This window comes from Plecotus auritus (genome assembly GCF_963455305.1).
Source record: "Plecotus auritus genome assembly, chromosome: 4".
NCBI lineage: Eukaryota > Metazoa > Chordata > Mammalia > Chiroptera > Vespertilionidae > Plecotus > Plecotus auritus.
Window position 1 is genome coordinate 147,351,408 of NC_137775.1, and position 15,356 is coordinate 147,366,763.

Sequence of the window (15,356 nt, forward strand, 5' to 3'; positions counted from 1 at the left end):
AAGCTTTTCCCCTCTTCTTTGTTCTTTTTATTGGAGTATATATTCATATGTCATATTCATATGACAAAACATCTGATCAAACATTTTTTTAAAAAGTAGAGAACGGAGGGAAACAAAGCTCAGGTTAATCGGAGTGAGTGTGGAGCCTGCAGTAAATGGTCAAATGGTCAAGTCAGTGACACCTGGCAGCTGGGAGGAACCTCTGGGAGAGCAGGTTGCAGAGTCCAGTCCTGAGGACCTGAGTGCCAGGCCAAGGGTCTTGGACACCATCTAGGATTCAGTGGAGAGAAGTCTCCGGACCTGACCTATGCAGCCTGCAGTGTGTTTGCTAATATACTACATATTTAGAAAATCTTAACTCTCTTTTTACATTTCAATTAGTTCTCCATAATGCTCTCAAAGCGGGGAAAAAAGCAAACTTGAACGAATCCTGTTCTCTGGAACCAGGAAACCCAATTCCTACCATGAATAGACAACATCTACCTTACCCTGAAGTCTCCCCTTCTGGGGGCTGTTTGGAAATAACGCTAGCAAACAAACAAAACAAAAGGAAATCATCTCAATCATCCCAACTGGTGAGTTTCGAAGAAATTAAATGTTTTAGAAGAAAAAGAATAAAGAAAAAAAAAGACCACAGACGTTGCACAGACATCTAAAGCCAGGAGCGTGGCATTTAAAAACCAGCTATTTATTTTCTGGAACATCTCTTGTAGCCAAATCCCAACTACTCTCATGCCTCCCCACCCCCCAACCCTTCACCACCCGCCCCACCGCCTCACAGGCTCGCGGATGACGTTGCTGGGTAGCGGCATGGCCGCTCAGGTGAGGGGTCCCCCAGGCCCCCAAGGCGCAGGCGGCCAGAGTCCAGCAGGGGCGGGAGAGGTGCCGGCCAGGAGGGGAAGGGGCGGGGACGCCGGGGAGTGCGGGAGTCGGGAGGAGGGGGAGCCGACGCGGGGCGGGGGCGAGGCGAGGGCGGGAGCGGCGGGGGCGCGCCGGCGCGGGGCTGGTCCTGCTTCCCCGGGTCGCCGGCTGACGCGCGCCGCAGTCAGAGCCCCAGACGCGCGGGCGCAGGGACGCGGGGCTGCCAGAGGCGACAGCTTCTTCACGAACGAAGGACATCTGCGCTCCGGGCTCTCCGGCCACCGCTCCGGGCTGAGTGGCGGGCACCGCGTACGAACGTGAGTAGCTCGCTGCGCGACTGGTACAACACCCGGTGCTGCAAGGGGGCAACGACTGAAGCGAGGGGCGCGGGCGCTGGTGTGTGGGCACCGGGACACCGGCCCGGGGCTTAGCAGAGCGCTCTCCTGCTGGCAGGGCGAGCCTCATCGCCAACTCCCTGCTTCTCCTTAGGCCCCGACCCAGGCGGGCGCCCGGGTGAGGGCACCGCGGAAGTTCCGCATCCCCGGCTGCTCCGCATCCTCGGCTGCGCGGGCGGGCGCCCATCACCGCCTCCGGGCTGTGACCAACTTATGCCTCCGCGTTCACGCCCCACGCGTTCCGGGAAGCCCTACCTCGCGGTCTCTCTATGTAGAGTTGGGCCTGGAGGGGCTGCTGAGCCGGACATTGGGCTTCCCGGAAACGCGGCGCGGAGGGTTTGGGGGGTCCCGGGCCAGTGCCGGCCGGGCGGGGAACGCAAGGGCCGGGCGGGGAGCGCAGCGGCCAGGCGGGTGCGCTCGGGCGTGTGCGCGTGCAGTTCCCTGCGACCACAGCTGGGCGTGGGCTTTGTTCGGATGTGCTCACACCTGCGGACCGCGGAGTTCTGGGGCGAGCCCACCTCCGCTCTCACAGCTCTGGAGAGAACTGGGGGAGACTGGGGACAGCAGGGTGGGGGCTTTCCTGGGCTTTGTGGCCCCACAGGTGCGGGCCCTGGGGGTCCTGGCGCCCCGCCCAGACTCTCTGGGCTGGGACTTGTAGGGACTGGTTCGCTGGGGCGTGGAGCCGATCCAGGCTCCCAGAGGGGGTGTCTGGCAGCAGCTTCGGCCGGGGAGGCTGTGTGTGACTGCCGGATCTGGAGCATCCTTTGCGCGGCGAGCGCCATCTGCGCCGGGCCCCTGCACGCCTCGCGGGTGGGCGCCGCAGCGTGCGAGTCCTCAGCCGATCGCCGGCTCCACCGTTCTGGGCCCGCATCTGCCAGCGCTCAGAGCGGGGAGCCAGGGAGTCGTCATTTCTTCCAGAGCGGTGTACACCGGGCAGCAAGGGACGCCGGTGGGTTCCCAGGGTCCGGGGGACTGGAGAGCAAGCCAGTTGCCTTCCCTCCGGATCGTCTCCCTGCCTGCCTCCCGGCCTGCGGCCGCATCCTCTACCCCCGACTCTCCGTGGTCGCCCCTGCTCAGCGGCGGGCGCGGAGGGAGGTGCTGGCGCTGAGAGGTGGCGTCTCTTTCCCACCCTGCCTCTCTCCTGTCTTTTGGTACCATCAGCTCCAGCCAGAGGCCTCTGGGGCTCGTAGCTGGCTGTCTGAAAAGGGGAGCATTCTTTTCCTGCCGGGTCCCGCGTGGTTAATGTGCAGAGGTGCGGTTCCCAAGTGGGCCCTTCCTCGCCCTAGACTCTAGCAAGCAGAGGTGGAAGCCAGTGTGGCGAGGCGGGAGGCTTTCGTGCAGTACCAGGAGCTCCCCCTGGGACTTTCCTGGGAAGGAAAACGGTAGCCACTGAATGCAGACCCAGGGAGGCTGGGCTGTTTTGCTTGGGACTGTTTTATGTTAACCATGCCCTGCTATTAACATATTGTAATAATAGGTCACGAGTCAATGAGACCTTCCAGAAGAACTGAAATGGGTTTAGACAATTGGATGCTTTCTACTTTAATGATAATGATAGTCAACATTTTTTTTTTAAGCTGCTGATATGCTTGGTGCTGTGCAGTTTACAAGTATCATCTCATTTACTTCCACAACGGTCCCATTTTAAAAACTGGGAGATGGAAACTTAAAGAAACCAAATAACTTTCCTAAGGCCACATAGCTAGGAAGTAGGGGAACAAGGGTTAGCTTATTGCCCCTACACTTGGTCATTCAAGACTGTGAACATGTGGCCCTTTGGAGGCTTATTAGTTTAGAGGAAGCCTGAAACCATCCGGTGTTCAAAATCAGGGACATATTATAAGCCCATTTAATTCTAACTCCTGCAGACCTCACAGTAGCTGAGCAATATAGTAATTCAGCGAATTGTATTTGCAGAATAGCCTTTTATTGCCCTGTATTGCTTTTGAATTCCTTTACAAGTTCCTTTATTCTTGTTAGCTTTTAAGTACTTGGCTGTTAACCCACAATTCAAGTAGTTACAGTCATTGAACTGTGCTTAGTGACCGGTGCCCGCCCCCCCCCCCCCCCCCCCCCCCCCGCCTCATTACAGAGACTGAGAGATTCCTGGCACGTCACAATTTTTAAGAAACTTTTTTTTTTTTAAATAAAGGTAAAGTTTCCATTTGGCAATGTTTCTATTTCAGGTTCCCAGTCTTGAATCTCTTGTAGACCCTTTTGACTGCGGAAGATTTACTCCTCAAATTGGATATTGAATTTAAATAGAACTCTAGTATAAAATCTTAAAAAAGCATTAGATATCCTAAATATATAAGAATGTGTGGTGCATTTACAAAAATGCTCCATATTAACTACTAGAAACAAGAATTTGAACTAAAGTGAAATCATATATTCCGGAATAGCTTTTAGCATGATTTTAATTGGCTGATCACTTGGAAAAATGAATTCTAAATTCTACTGACTCATGGTCTTCTTTCAGCCTGCTTTTACTAGTACCTATTACAGGAAAGTTGCTAAGCATGTCACACAATCCAGGAATTTTAGAGCTGTAAGAGAGCACTATGTAAACTTTTGGGTTTCAAAAGAAGTGCAGTGGGCCTGGGAGAGGTTACCCAGCCCTCTAATGCAGGAAAGTGATGAGGTCTTTGGACTGTAGACCAGTGCCCTTACACCACATTATTTAAAAAAATATTTCTATTGATTTCTCAAAAGAAGGGAGAGGGAGAGAGAGATAGAAACATCAACGATGAGAGAGAATCATTGATTGGCTGCCTGCTCACACCCCTTACTGGGGATGGAGCCTGCAACCTGGCCATGTGCCCTGACCAGAATCGAACCTCCTGGTTCATAGGTTGACGCTCAACCACTGAGCCACACCGACTGGACACCACATCATTTTTTATCATTGCATCAGTGACGGTAAATAGAAAGCAAGTTGTCTTTAGAAATGATACTGTCTGTGAGGCCGATGTGACAATGACAATAATAGTTGGGTGTGAGCACTTCGGGAAGGTGAGAGGGTAATGAGAATGTATATACCTGGGCGATAAAAAACTTCCTGAAGAGTCATTTCAAACAATGCTTTTGTGTTGGTGTAGTTTTCCTTGTGTGATAGGTTGAATATAAATAGAATCTGAGGATATTATATTGTGTATGCACAAAGGAGTTATTTAATGGGACCCCACAAGAAGCTTTTCTGATAAAGAGATTCGTTCATTCATTCGTTCATTCATTCATCACCACTTACTGGGTACATGTTCTAGGGATACAGTGTGCTGGGGATACAGTGGTGAGCAAAACAGAATTCCTGCCTTGGGGGGGATTTTAATTTTATGCCACATACTTCCACATACAGATATTCTTTTTTCACATACTGTAAATGTACAGCTTAATGAACTTGCACAAACTGAGGACACCCGACTAGTGCTCAAAACAAGGAACAGAGAACATCATGAACATCGGAGAAAGCCCTCTTGTGGATCCTACCAGTCATTACTCACCTTAAGGGTAACCCCTGAGAATCCCATGCTTTTTTTTCTGATATTCTCACATGAAATCAGAGTCTTTGTCCTACTTAGCTTGGGCTACCTTAACAAAATACATACTGGGTGGCTTAAAGAAGAGACATTGATTTTCTTACACTTCTGGTGGCTGGAAGTCAGAGATCCGGATGCCAGCATGGTTGGGTTCTCTCGAGAGCTCTCTTCCCAGCTTGCAGACTGCTGTCTTCTCCCTGTGTGCCCATATATCCTTTCCTTGGTGCACGCCTGTTGAGAGAGAGAGAGAGAGAGAGAGAGAGAGAGAGAGAGAGAGAGAGAGAGAGACTGTTTCCCTTCCTCCTCTTATAAGGCCACTGATCCTATTGGATTAGGACACACCCTTATTACCTTACTAGTGGCTCGGTGCATGAAATTTGGGCACATTAAAAGGGGATTAATTAGAGGAAATATTTTAATATTGCTATTTGCCCTTTCTCTGTAATAGAAGTGTCAGAGATGAAAGAAAATTAGTAAAATGGATATGAAAATCTTCCTCATGTCAGAGTCTGGGGCACACCACGGGACCCAGAGTCAAGTCCCCATCCACCCCTGGCACCTCAAAATCGCACGAGACCCAGACCCAGCCGGCCCCACCCCCATTGGGTGAGATCCAGCCCTGGCCAGCCCCACTCTTGTCAAGCCCTGCTGGGTGGGGGGCGCAGCCTCAGGTCCCCCAGTGTACCCTCAGGTCCCCTGGCCCGGTGCTGGGGCAGGGGGCATGTCCTGAGGTCCTTTGGCCCAGTGCCATGGCGAGTGGTGCGGCCTGAGGTTCCCTGGCCCAACACTGGGGAGGGGGGCCACACCTTGAGGTTCCCTGTCAAGCCCCCCCAGGCTGGGGGTGCTGCCTGAGGTTCCCCGTCAAGCCCCACCAGGCAGGGGGCACGGCCTGAGGTCCCCTGTCGAGCCCTGCCAGGCGGGGGGCATGGCCTCAGGTCCCCCAGCCTGGCACCGGGGCAGGGGTGCGGCCTCAGGTCCCATGGCCCGGCATGGGGGCACGGCCTCAGGTCCCCCGTCAAGTCCCACCAGGCAAGGAGCATGGCCTGAGGTCCCCTGGCCCGGTGTCGGGGCGGGGGGTGCGGCCTGAGGTCCCTGTCAAGCCCTGCTGGGCCGGAGGCACAGCCTAAGGTCCCCCGGCCTGGTGCCGGAGCAGGGGGCGTGGCCTGAGGTCCCCTGGCCTACTGCCGGGGCAGGGGCACAGCCTGAGGTCTCCTGTCAAACCCTGCTAGTTGGGGGGCATGGCCTGAGGTCTCCTGTCAAGCCCTGCTAGGTGGGGGGGCACAGCCTAAGGTCCCCCGGCCTGGTGCCGGAGCAGGGGGCGTGGACTGAGGTCCCCTGGCCTACTGCTGGGGCAGGGACACAGCCTGAGGTCCCCCGTCAAGCCCTGCTAGAGAGGGGGGGGCATGGCCTGAGGTCCCCTGCCCCGGCCCAGCGCCACGCAGCCTCAGGTTCCTGCTGATTGCTAGGTAAGGCTTGTTACGGGAACTCGGCCTCCGCTGTGGGCGCATCCATCTTGTGTTACGAAAAGCCCCACCATGTGGGCGCTGCCATCTTTGTGATGGCGTGACGGTCAGTTTGCATATTCTCTCTTGATTAGATAGGATATAACCTTAGATACCTGCTAAAAGCCCTGTCTCCAAACACAGTTGTATTGGGGATTAGGACGTCAACATATGAATGGGGGGGCGGGGGATGACGACACAGTTCTGTCCATAGGAGTCCTGGTTTGCTGCCTCTGTCAGTAGCCTTTGGAATCTCATTCCCATTTGCAAAGAACATTTTCCACTTGAGAAGTATGGTAACCAATAACGAATTTAACAAGAATATAGAGTTCCTAAAGTATTCTTTTTCTCTAGGACGTTCTGTGTGCTTGCATCCAAAGACTGCTTTAGTCTTCAACTGCTGAGATGATTAGCAAAGAGGAAAATGAAGATGATTTGAAATGATTGAACATTACTAAATACATATAGATGTATTTCCCTTTTATGTTTCATGTTTTCCCACCAGAAGGAGCCTTGGCTTTCCTGCCAGGTGAAGTCAGAGGAGGTGGTAGGGAACTCTTAGCATCTAAGGATGTCAGGGGCAAGAATCCAGTAGCGTATTTTATTTAACCTTCTATCCACCCAGGCAAATGAAAGGCCCCTTTAGTTTTAGAATCTTTTATTGCCATCAGAGACTAAGACTAGGAAAATGTTCCCAAGTGAACTGATGGATGTTTATTTTTCCTCTCAAACTGTGAATGAGAGGGCTACATGAAGAAAATATGGGATGGCTCTGCCTCCAGCAATAACTCTTTCAATATCAGGTTGTCTTTAAATGGGGGAGCAAATGCAATGTATGTATAGAAAATGGGATGTTTTTGCTAAGTTACTTCTTTATTTTAGTGAAATATATGTAACAGAATTTACTGTCTTAACTTTTTTTAAAAATCCTTACCTAGGGATATTTTTCCATTGATTTTTAGAGAGAGTGGAAGGGAGGCGGACAGACAGAAACATCAATGTGAGAGAGACACATTGATTGGTTGCCTCCCCCAGGCTCCCCAACCAGGGCTCAGGGCTGGGGATCGAGCCTGCAACCAAGGTACATGCCCTTGACTGGAACCAAACCCAAGACCCTTCAGTCTTTGGGCCAATGTTCTATCCACTGAGCCAAACTGGCTAGAGCTGTTTTAACTATTTTTAACTGTATAGTTTGGTGGCATTAAATACTTCGCATTGTTAAGTAACCATCACTGCTGTCCGTCTTTCCAGAACTTTTCTCACTTTCCAAAACTGGAACTCTGTGTCCATTAAACACTAACCTTCCATTACCCTTCTCCTGAAACCCTTCTACTTTCTGTCTCTATGAATTTGACAATTTGACTACCCTAAGTACCTTATATGAATGAAATCCTACTGTATTTGTCCTTTTGTAACTGGCTTATTTTATTTCACTTAATAAAGTAAGTATAATGTCTTAAAGGCTCATCTATGTGTCAGAATTTCCTTCCTTTTTAAAGCCGAATGATATTCCATTATATATACACTAGGGCCCAGTGCGTGAAATCGCGTGAGACCCAGGACCCAGAGTTCCGCGGCTCAGCAGGACCCAGAAAGAGTCCTGTGGCTGCCACCGTGGGAAGCAGGACACATGAACCAACCTGTGCCTCCGGTCAATCCTCCAGAGTCCAGTCCCCGCCCACCCGCGTGCACCTTGCCACACATGCAGCCCCGCCCACCTCACGCAGGCAGCCTCCTGCTGATTGGTTGTTATGGCGTGATGGTGTGACGACCACAGGCTTTTTATATAATAGATACCACTTAAAAAATAAAAAGAAGTATTAACCTGTCAGTGGGCAGTTGGGCTGTTTCCACTTTTTGGTAATTGTGAACAATGTTGCTATGCACATGTGTGTACAAATATTTTTTTTGAGTCACTACTTTCAACTTTTTTGGGCAAGTAGCCAGAAGTGGGATTGCTGGATCATATGATATTTTAATTTTTTGAGGAACCACCACAGTGTTTTCCATAGCAGCTGAAAAATATTACATTTCCACCAAGAGTGCACAAGGGTTCCAATTTCTCCACGCTAATTTTCTGTTTTCTTAATAATTAATAGCCATCCTATTGGGTGACAAGAGCTATAGCTTTTACTTTTTAAAATATATATGTTTTTATTGATTTCAGAGAGGATAGGAAAGGGAGATAGAAACAGCAGTGATGAGAGAGAATCATTGATCAGCTGCCTCCTGCATACCCCTCACTGGGGACCAAGCCTACAACCTGGGCATGTGCTCTTGGCCAGAATTAACCTGGGACTCTTCAGTCCATAGGCCGATGCTTTATCCACTGAGCCAAACCAGCTAGGGAAAGTTGTTACTTTTTAAAATTATAAATTAATATACAATGTATTGTGAAAAAGTTATTCATAATGTTTTCTAACTTATCCATTTAACTTTTTAAAATTATTAATTTCAGTGAGAGGAAGAGCTAGAGAGAGAGGGAGAGAGAGAGAGAGAGAGAGAGAGAGGCATAGAAACATCAATGATGAGAAAGAATCATTGATTGGCTGCTGGGGATGGAGCCTGCAACCCAGGCATGTGCCCTAACCGGGAATCAAACCATCGTGACCTCCTGGTTCGTAGGTCGATGTTCAACCACTGAGCAACACTGGTCGGGCTCAATTTAACTTTTATTAATAAGGAGATGGATGGCTTTTAAGAAATATTCATTGACTCCATACTTCACACAAAGCATGAAGTAGAGGCTATGTAGCATGTGTATCATTGGCCAGGATGAGCCAGCATTGGGGACATACATTCATGTTATTATTTTTAAATGTTGAATTAGAGCATATATGTCTGTAGTGCACTTGTGCTAAGTGATTTTGCAGTGAGGATAGATTACATATTAGTATGCTTTTATTTTACTGAAAAAATGACACTATTATTTTAACCCATATCAAGAGCAGATTTGCCTCATATCTAGAAATATGTAGGGATGTGCTGGAGCTGTAAATTCCTGGTCTACGTTGGGCATTTTCCCCACCATTGAGTCTTTAAAGATGACAGCACAAACCCTCATCACCCAATTATAATTGCTTAGCTGAGCTAATAAAAAAGATGTGGTGTCAATTTGATTGACCTATTTTACTAGCCTACAAGATTGGAATTTCAAATTAGAAAAAGGTAATTTTTAAAAGTCTGATGGAGGATTTCCCTTAATTGTAAAAAAAAAAAAAAAACAACCAAAAAAAACAAAAACAACTAGTGAATAAATACCAATGATAAAGGGAGCAAACCTACAAACACTTTAGCTCATCTGCTCCACATACTGTCCAACTGGCTTATTCAGCTTAAAAGGAGGAACGACAAGTAAATCTTGTCTTTTGTGCTCTCTGATTTTCTTCCATACTGCCCTGTACTAAATGAAGCATTGCTGAATTCGCATGAGAATGAAAATGACAGTTACTGTCCGATGAAAGTGATCCTTTGAAAATTCTTATTAAATGACAGAAAGGGTAGGAAAAAGTATTTTGAATATATATGTATGTGTATATATGTATATTTAAATTTTATGATGTGTATGGTATATTGGTTCAAAACGCACTGCAACCAGAAAAATATATTCCCAGGGCAATCTGGGGGAATCCTGTAGGAGGTCTTCTACTGTGTAATATGCAGTGAATTTGATTTATCTTTCTCAAGTGGGCTGAGGGCATTCGGAAAATTCAGTATATGTATTCAGTTTGTAGCGATCTTTCCTCCAAATTTCAACTTTAAAGCTGCTTTCATGCCATTTTTAGATGCCCTTGGCATTTGAACGGTCTGATTTACAGCATACATTCTGGGTGGACATTACAAACTCGTGTAAAACACCATTAACATATTCTCCCTCAGGGGAACGGGGAAGTATAATGTTCCATTAATTATGCCTTACGGTAAAAGTGGACTGTGGAAAGGGTTCCATCCTGGCTGTTTTGGTCTTTGCGGAAGGATGGCTCGCGAGCTGGAGTGCGGCTGCCTTCCAAGGCCCTGTGCTTTCAGTCCCTCACCTCAATAGGAGCTGAAAGGACAGAGCCGAACAAAGGAGGCCTGTTTTGCCTGCCCCACTTGCTGGGCTGTTGTCTTGGCCCTTTTCAGGGAAGGACGGAGGGGGAGCTGGGTCAAAGTTGAAGAACACTGAAAAGGAATTCAAGCTTCATGTCAAAATTTGAATTATAGCTTCAGTTTGAGTGCCGAGCAGATTAGTGCGAATTGAAATCTGTGAATCCGTGGAAGCTTAAGTGACAGATGGCGTTGGAACCACGTACATGGAGCTGGGTGGTGCTCCCCAAATGTTGAGTGCCCCAGTGCGGCACTCGGTAAACACTGAGTTAACCGACAGAAGTTGGAACACTGTAGGAAGTGCAGTTCGATGCCGTTCGCTGCTTTCAGACATTGGGCTGTGTGAATTAAGGGGAGGCCCCTGCGTCTGGCATACACTCAGATGCACTTGTTCCCCCTAATTGCATTGCAAATCTTCTGACTGTTCGGCTATCCCTATCCCGCCTCTAGTATCTGCTCGAATAAATACAGAAATGTCCCATCAGCGTCCCTTGTAAAATCTCATTGCCGTGTTTTGATATTGATCACAGATTGTTTTGAGATGTAACGAGAGAAAGCTGTCATAAACATTGACTAACCAGTGTGTTCTCCTATATGAGTATATTTAAGAAGAGTGGTTTCAGCTTTCTGCTTCCAGCGGGAACCCGCCGCTGTTACATCTGTTACTGAAGTTTTTAATATGGCGCAGGGTTCCCCATTCAGTTTGGTAGGCAGCGTCTGATTGAAAACAGTTCAGAAAGAGAAGTTAGCTGCATGTGTAACTGGAAAACTAAATAGCTACTGGGAAGTTGAGGTTACTGGAATGTAAGAGAAATGAAAAATAATTTTGGGTAATTTGAAATGCTTCCTGGGAAAATTTTGCTTTGGTATCTTTGGCCATTTAAATGACTTGATGGCAATTAAATCTGCTATTAGTGGCATGATAGCTAAAAGCCATTTTTTATACATATTTAATACATTCAAAAGACTATTGCTACTTTTAGGGAAATAATATTGACATGGCAGAAAAATTCTACATGAACAAAATAGTGAAGTAGAAATTTAGAGATAATTTAATATTAATTATGTAATATGAACAAAAGTGAATTTACTTCAGAATTGATTATGCTAACTTCTATTACATGTATTTTACATACATCGTAATATATGCTTTGTATGTCTCACAAATTTAAGGTAGCTTGCAATTTAATAATTGGAATAGGGTTTTTAAAACTCCATGGCTGTGTATATATTTCTAGTAACAGTTACTTTGTTGTAAAATTAAGTGCAAGGTAAAATATATCAAGGATTTATTGTTGTCCTAGAACTGTGTGGGGACTCATTAAACAGCAGGGAGTTCATGGTCAGATTGATCGTTGGGGCTGGGATTGGAAGAGTAGAGATCAGGGAGTGTGAAGGATTCAGATGGAGAGAAGGCTCAGGTGGGTAATGAGAATTGTGACATCCTGGAGAAGTGTGCTATATAGAAGGCAGAAGGAGCAAAAGGAATTTTAAATAATGAGGAGAGAATGAAGAACAGTGCACTGCAAAGTCAGTAACTTAAAATCTGAAAGAAAAAGAGAGCAGAGTAAAAATGTTTGTGGTAATTGCTTGGCTAATGGAGAATACTCTCCATTTCATAGCATTCAATACTAAACATTTTAAGGAGAATTTTTGGTGGCAACTTGACATCATAAAATGGAAATAATTCATAAGGCACTCTTGAAAAATGAAATATGATAATACATTTAAGAAATGTTAAGAAATGCATTGAGAAGAATTTACTTAGAGTCAAAGCTAAAGTTGTTTCAGCATAAAACGGTTAAATTCTTAATTAGATTATCTCTTCTTTCAAGCTATTTTGCTTCTTTATTTACAGAATTAGATATATGAAAACATGAAATTGTCCAACGTATTTGGGGGTGATTATTAGTATTAAACAGGATTCTTTGCTCTTCTAAGGATTATGTGATGAGTGAACTCCTATAATGTTTCAAAGTTCAATTCCAGAACAGCTTTTCAGGGATATCTAAGTGGACAGACGAATCTGTCTGCTGAAAGAGCACAGCATTTTAGATACAGTGAAGCCCAAGCAAATAAGGCTGAAGAAAAATCAGTAAAGAGATTAACAGGTGGCAAATGAAGACAATCACCTCAGTTTTATGAAAATACCAGAGGCCTGGTGCACGAAATTCGTGCACAGGGTGGGGTGTGTGTCCATCAGCCCAGCCTGCACCCTCTCCAATCTGGGACCCCTTGAGGGATGTCCGACTGCCCGTTTAGGCCCGATCCCAGTGGGCCTAAACGGGCTGTTGGACATCCTTCTCACAATCCAGGACTGCTGGCTGCCAACTGCTTGCCTGCTTGCCTTCCTGATTGCCCCTAACCGCTTCTGCCTGCCAGTCTGATCACCCCCTAACCACTCCCCTGCCAGCCTGATTGATGCCTAACTGCTCCCCTGCCAGCCTGTTTGCCCCTAACTGCCTTCCCCTGCAGTCCTGGTCACCCCTAACTGCCCTCTCCTACAGGCCTGTTGCCCCCCAACTGCCCTCCCCTGCAGGCCTGGGTCCCCCCCAACTGCCCTTTGCTGCAGACCCAGTCACCCCCAACTTCCCTCCTCTGCTGTCGGGTCACCCCTAACTGCCCTCCCCAGCAGGCTTGATTGCCCCCAACTGCCCTCCCTTGCAGGCCTGGTTCCTCCTAACTGCCCTCCCCTGATGGCCATCTTTTGGTGGCCATCTTGTGTCCACATGGGGGCAGGATCTTTGACCACATGGGGGCAGCCATCTTGTGTGTTGGAGTGATGGTCAATCTGCATATTACTCTTTTATTAGATAGGATAGACGCCTGGTGCATGGGTGGGGGCCAGCTGGTTTGCCCTGAAGGGTGTCCCGGATCTTTTGTTGTTATTGTTAATTCTCACCTGAGAATATTTTTCCCATTGATTTTTTTCTTTTTGAGAGAGTGGGAGGGAGGAAGGGGGAGAGAGAGAGAGAGAGAGAGAGAGAAAGAGAAAGAGAGAGAGAGAGAAACATTGACATGAGAGAGACACATCGATTGTTTTCCTATGGCAAGCACCTCAACTGGGGCTGAGATCAAACCTGCAACCCAGGTACATGCCCTTGACCAGGAATCGAACCAGTGACCCTTCAGTGGGTGGCCAATGCTCTAACCACTGAGAAACACCGTCCAGCACTCAAATGGATCTTTTTTGGGGAGAAAAGTGGGGAATTTGGCCCTCAGCCCTGGTTTAAAGACAGACAAAGTCTAGACCAGCCGTGGGCAAACTACGGCCCGCGGGCCGGATCCGGCCCGTTCGGCTGTTCTATCCGGCCCGCGGAGCCGAAAGAGCGGAGGGTTCTCTTGCTCTCCCCTCTGCTCCTTTACTTTGAATTTATATTAGTTCACACAAACACTCCATCCATGCTTTTGTTCTGGCCCTCCGGTCCAGTTTAAGAACCCATTGTGGCCCTCGAGTCAAAAAGTTTGCCCACCCCGGTCTAGACCAATGGAAATCAGACATTCATAATTTCATGCCTGGATTCTGTATCATTGTAATTTGCTTCCTGGTTCTAAACTAGGCACTTGAGCAGGCAGGTGAAATAATGTAATCTAGAAGAGTACCAGTTTTAAAATGGCTCCTGTGGAGCCCTAAATGGCATCTTTGTGTCCCAGAAGAGTTCTGTGGATCCTCTGCTCACGGAGATGATTCAGGATTTGCCCGGGCATTCCTTTCCCTTCGCTGTCTGAAGCTGGTGCTTGTCATTCCCCTTCGAGGTCTCGGGGTGGCTGCACACTGACTGAGTTAAGTACTTTCTGAGGTTGCTTTCTGCTCTGCATGTGAAGAAATCAGAAGTGAGACACACAGGACTGAGAAGACAAGTGTAAAGGCTGGTGTGTGAAACCAGCTTCTGAAGCGCTCAGGGTGCAGCTTTGAAACCTCAATTTTCTCACCGCTTGGTTGATCATTAAGCACTCCTATCTGTTGTTTTCTTTATCTTCCAAGATGAGAGTTTATATCCTGGCGTTTCCCAACTACTTAGTGGGTTATATTGGTTAGGTTCAAGGCAGTAGTGCCATGTTTTAGAGACTCCTAGGGTAAAAAGTTTACATGAAATTTATAATTAACTAATTTTTGAGAAGTCACTGGTCTACTCTACATAGACTAAGAAACCTCAGTATATGTATAGCGTTGGAAAAGTAGCTTACGTACTTTAGCTAGAAAATGACGATGAAACATAAATTTTCTCATCATCCAAACCTATTTCACAAGAGTATGTCATTATGAAAAATGATAAAAATGAAAGCGCTGAAAGACATCAATCTATGTTCTTACTAGGTAGAATGCGCTTGCCATTTTTTTCACATTAGTCTGTCAAATTAGCTTCATATATATGTATCATATATCTTTAGCAACAATTCTACATGATTTTGAATAAATGAAGTGTTCTCATGCTGCAAATAGATGGATACTCTTTTTGATGCAGCATGATCGGACTGTTTTTAAAACTCAAACTATATATTCTTAACCTAAGTGACAATCAGATTGAATCAATTTGATTAAAAAGTTTGTAAATTCAGCAAATGCTTTTTTCCAAATGTCAGTAATTGTCTTTTGAAATCTAATTTTTTAATTTCAAACCATATCCTATTTATATTTTTCAAGAGGATAATCAGTAATTTTTTGTGTATCAGTCACAATTAACTGGCAACCCCACAAACCAATAAAGCATGAAACCATTTTAATATATTAAAGCAAGCTCACAAATTGCATATCTTTAGAGGTTTTACATAGAGAGAAACACGTACAACGAGGCTTGTAACAGGTTTGTGTAGATGTCATTGTGTTTATTCTGTTCCTTTGCATCTATTCTGTTCCTCTGTACCTCAGAGGAGAGATAGGTACTTAAGAATAGTGGCCACACAGACACGTTGGAACACATTAAAAACAGAACTACCATATGATCCAAGAATTATACCACTTCTGGGTATATATC

At 46.7% G+C, this 15,356-nt stretch overlaps 1 protein-coding gene across 46 annotated transcripts in view; it reads left to right on the forward strand.

Annotated features, from left to right (window-relative positions):
* The first annotated feature begins 779 nt into the window (after positions 1–779).
* NRCAM (neuronal cell adhesion molecule) overlaps positions 780–15,356 on the forward strand; it is a 278,384-nt gene continuing 263,807 nt past the window's right edge. For 38 of the 46 annotated variants that reach the window (XM_080663272.1, XM_080663305.1, XM_080663281.1 and 35 more), the window contains exon 1: positions 1,042–1,178. The gene's annotated coding sequence lies outside the window, so the exon portion shown is untranslated. Of the gene's footprint in view, positions 823–994; positions 1,179–15,356 lie in introns of those variants that run through there. The other 8 variants (XM_080663311.1, XM_080663291.1, XM_080663310.1 and 5 more) reach the window with 6 other exon arrangements.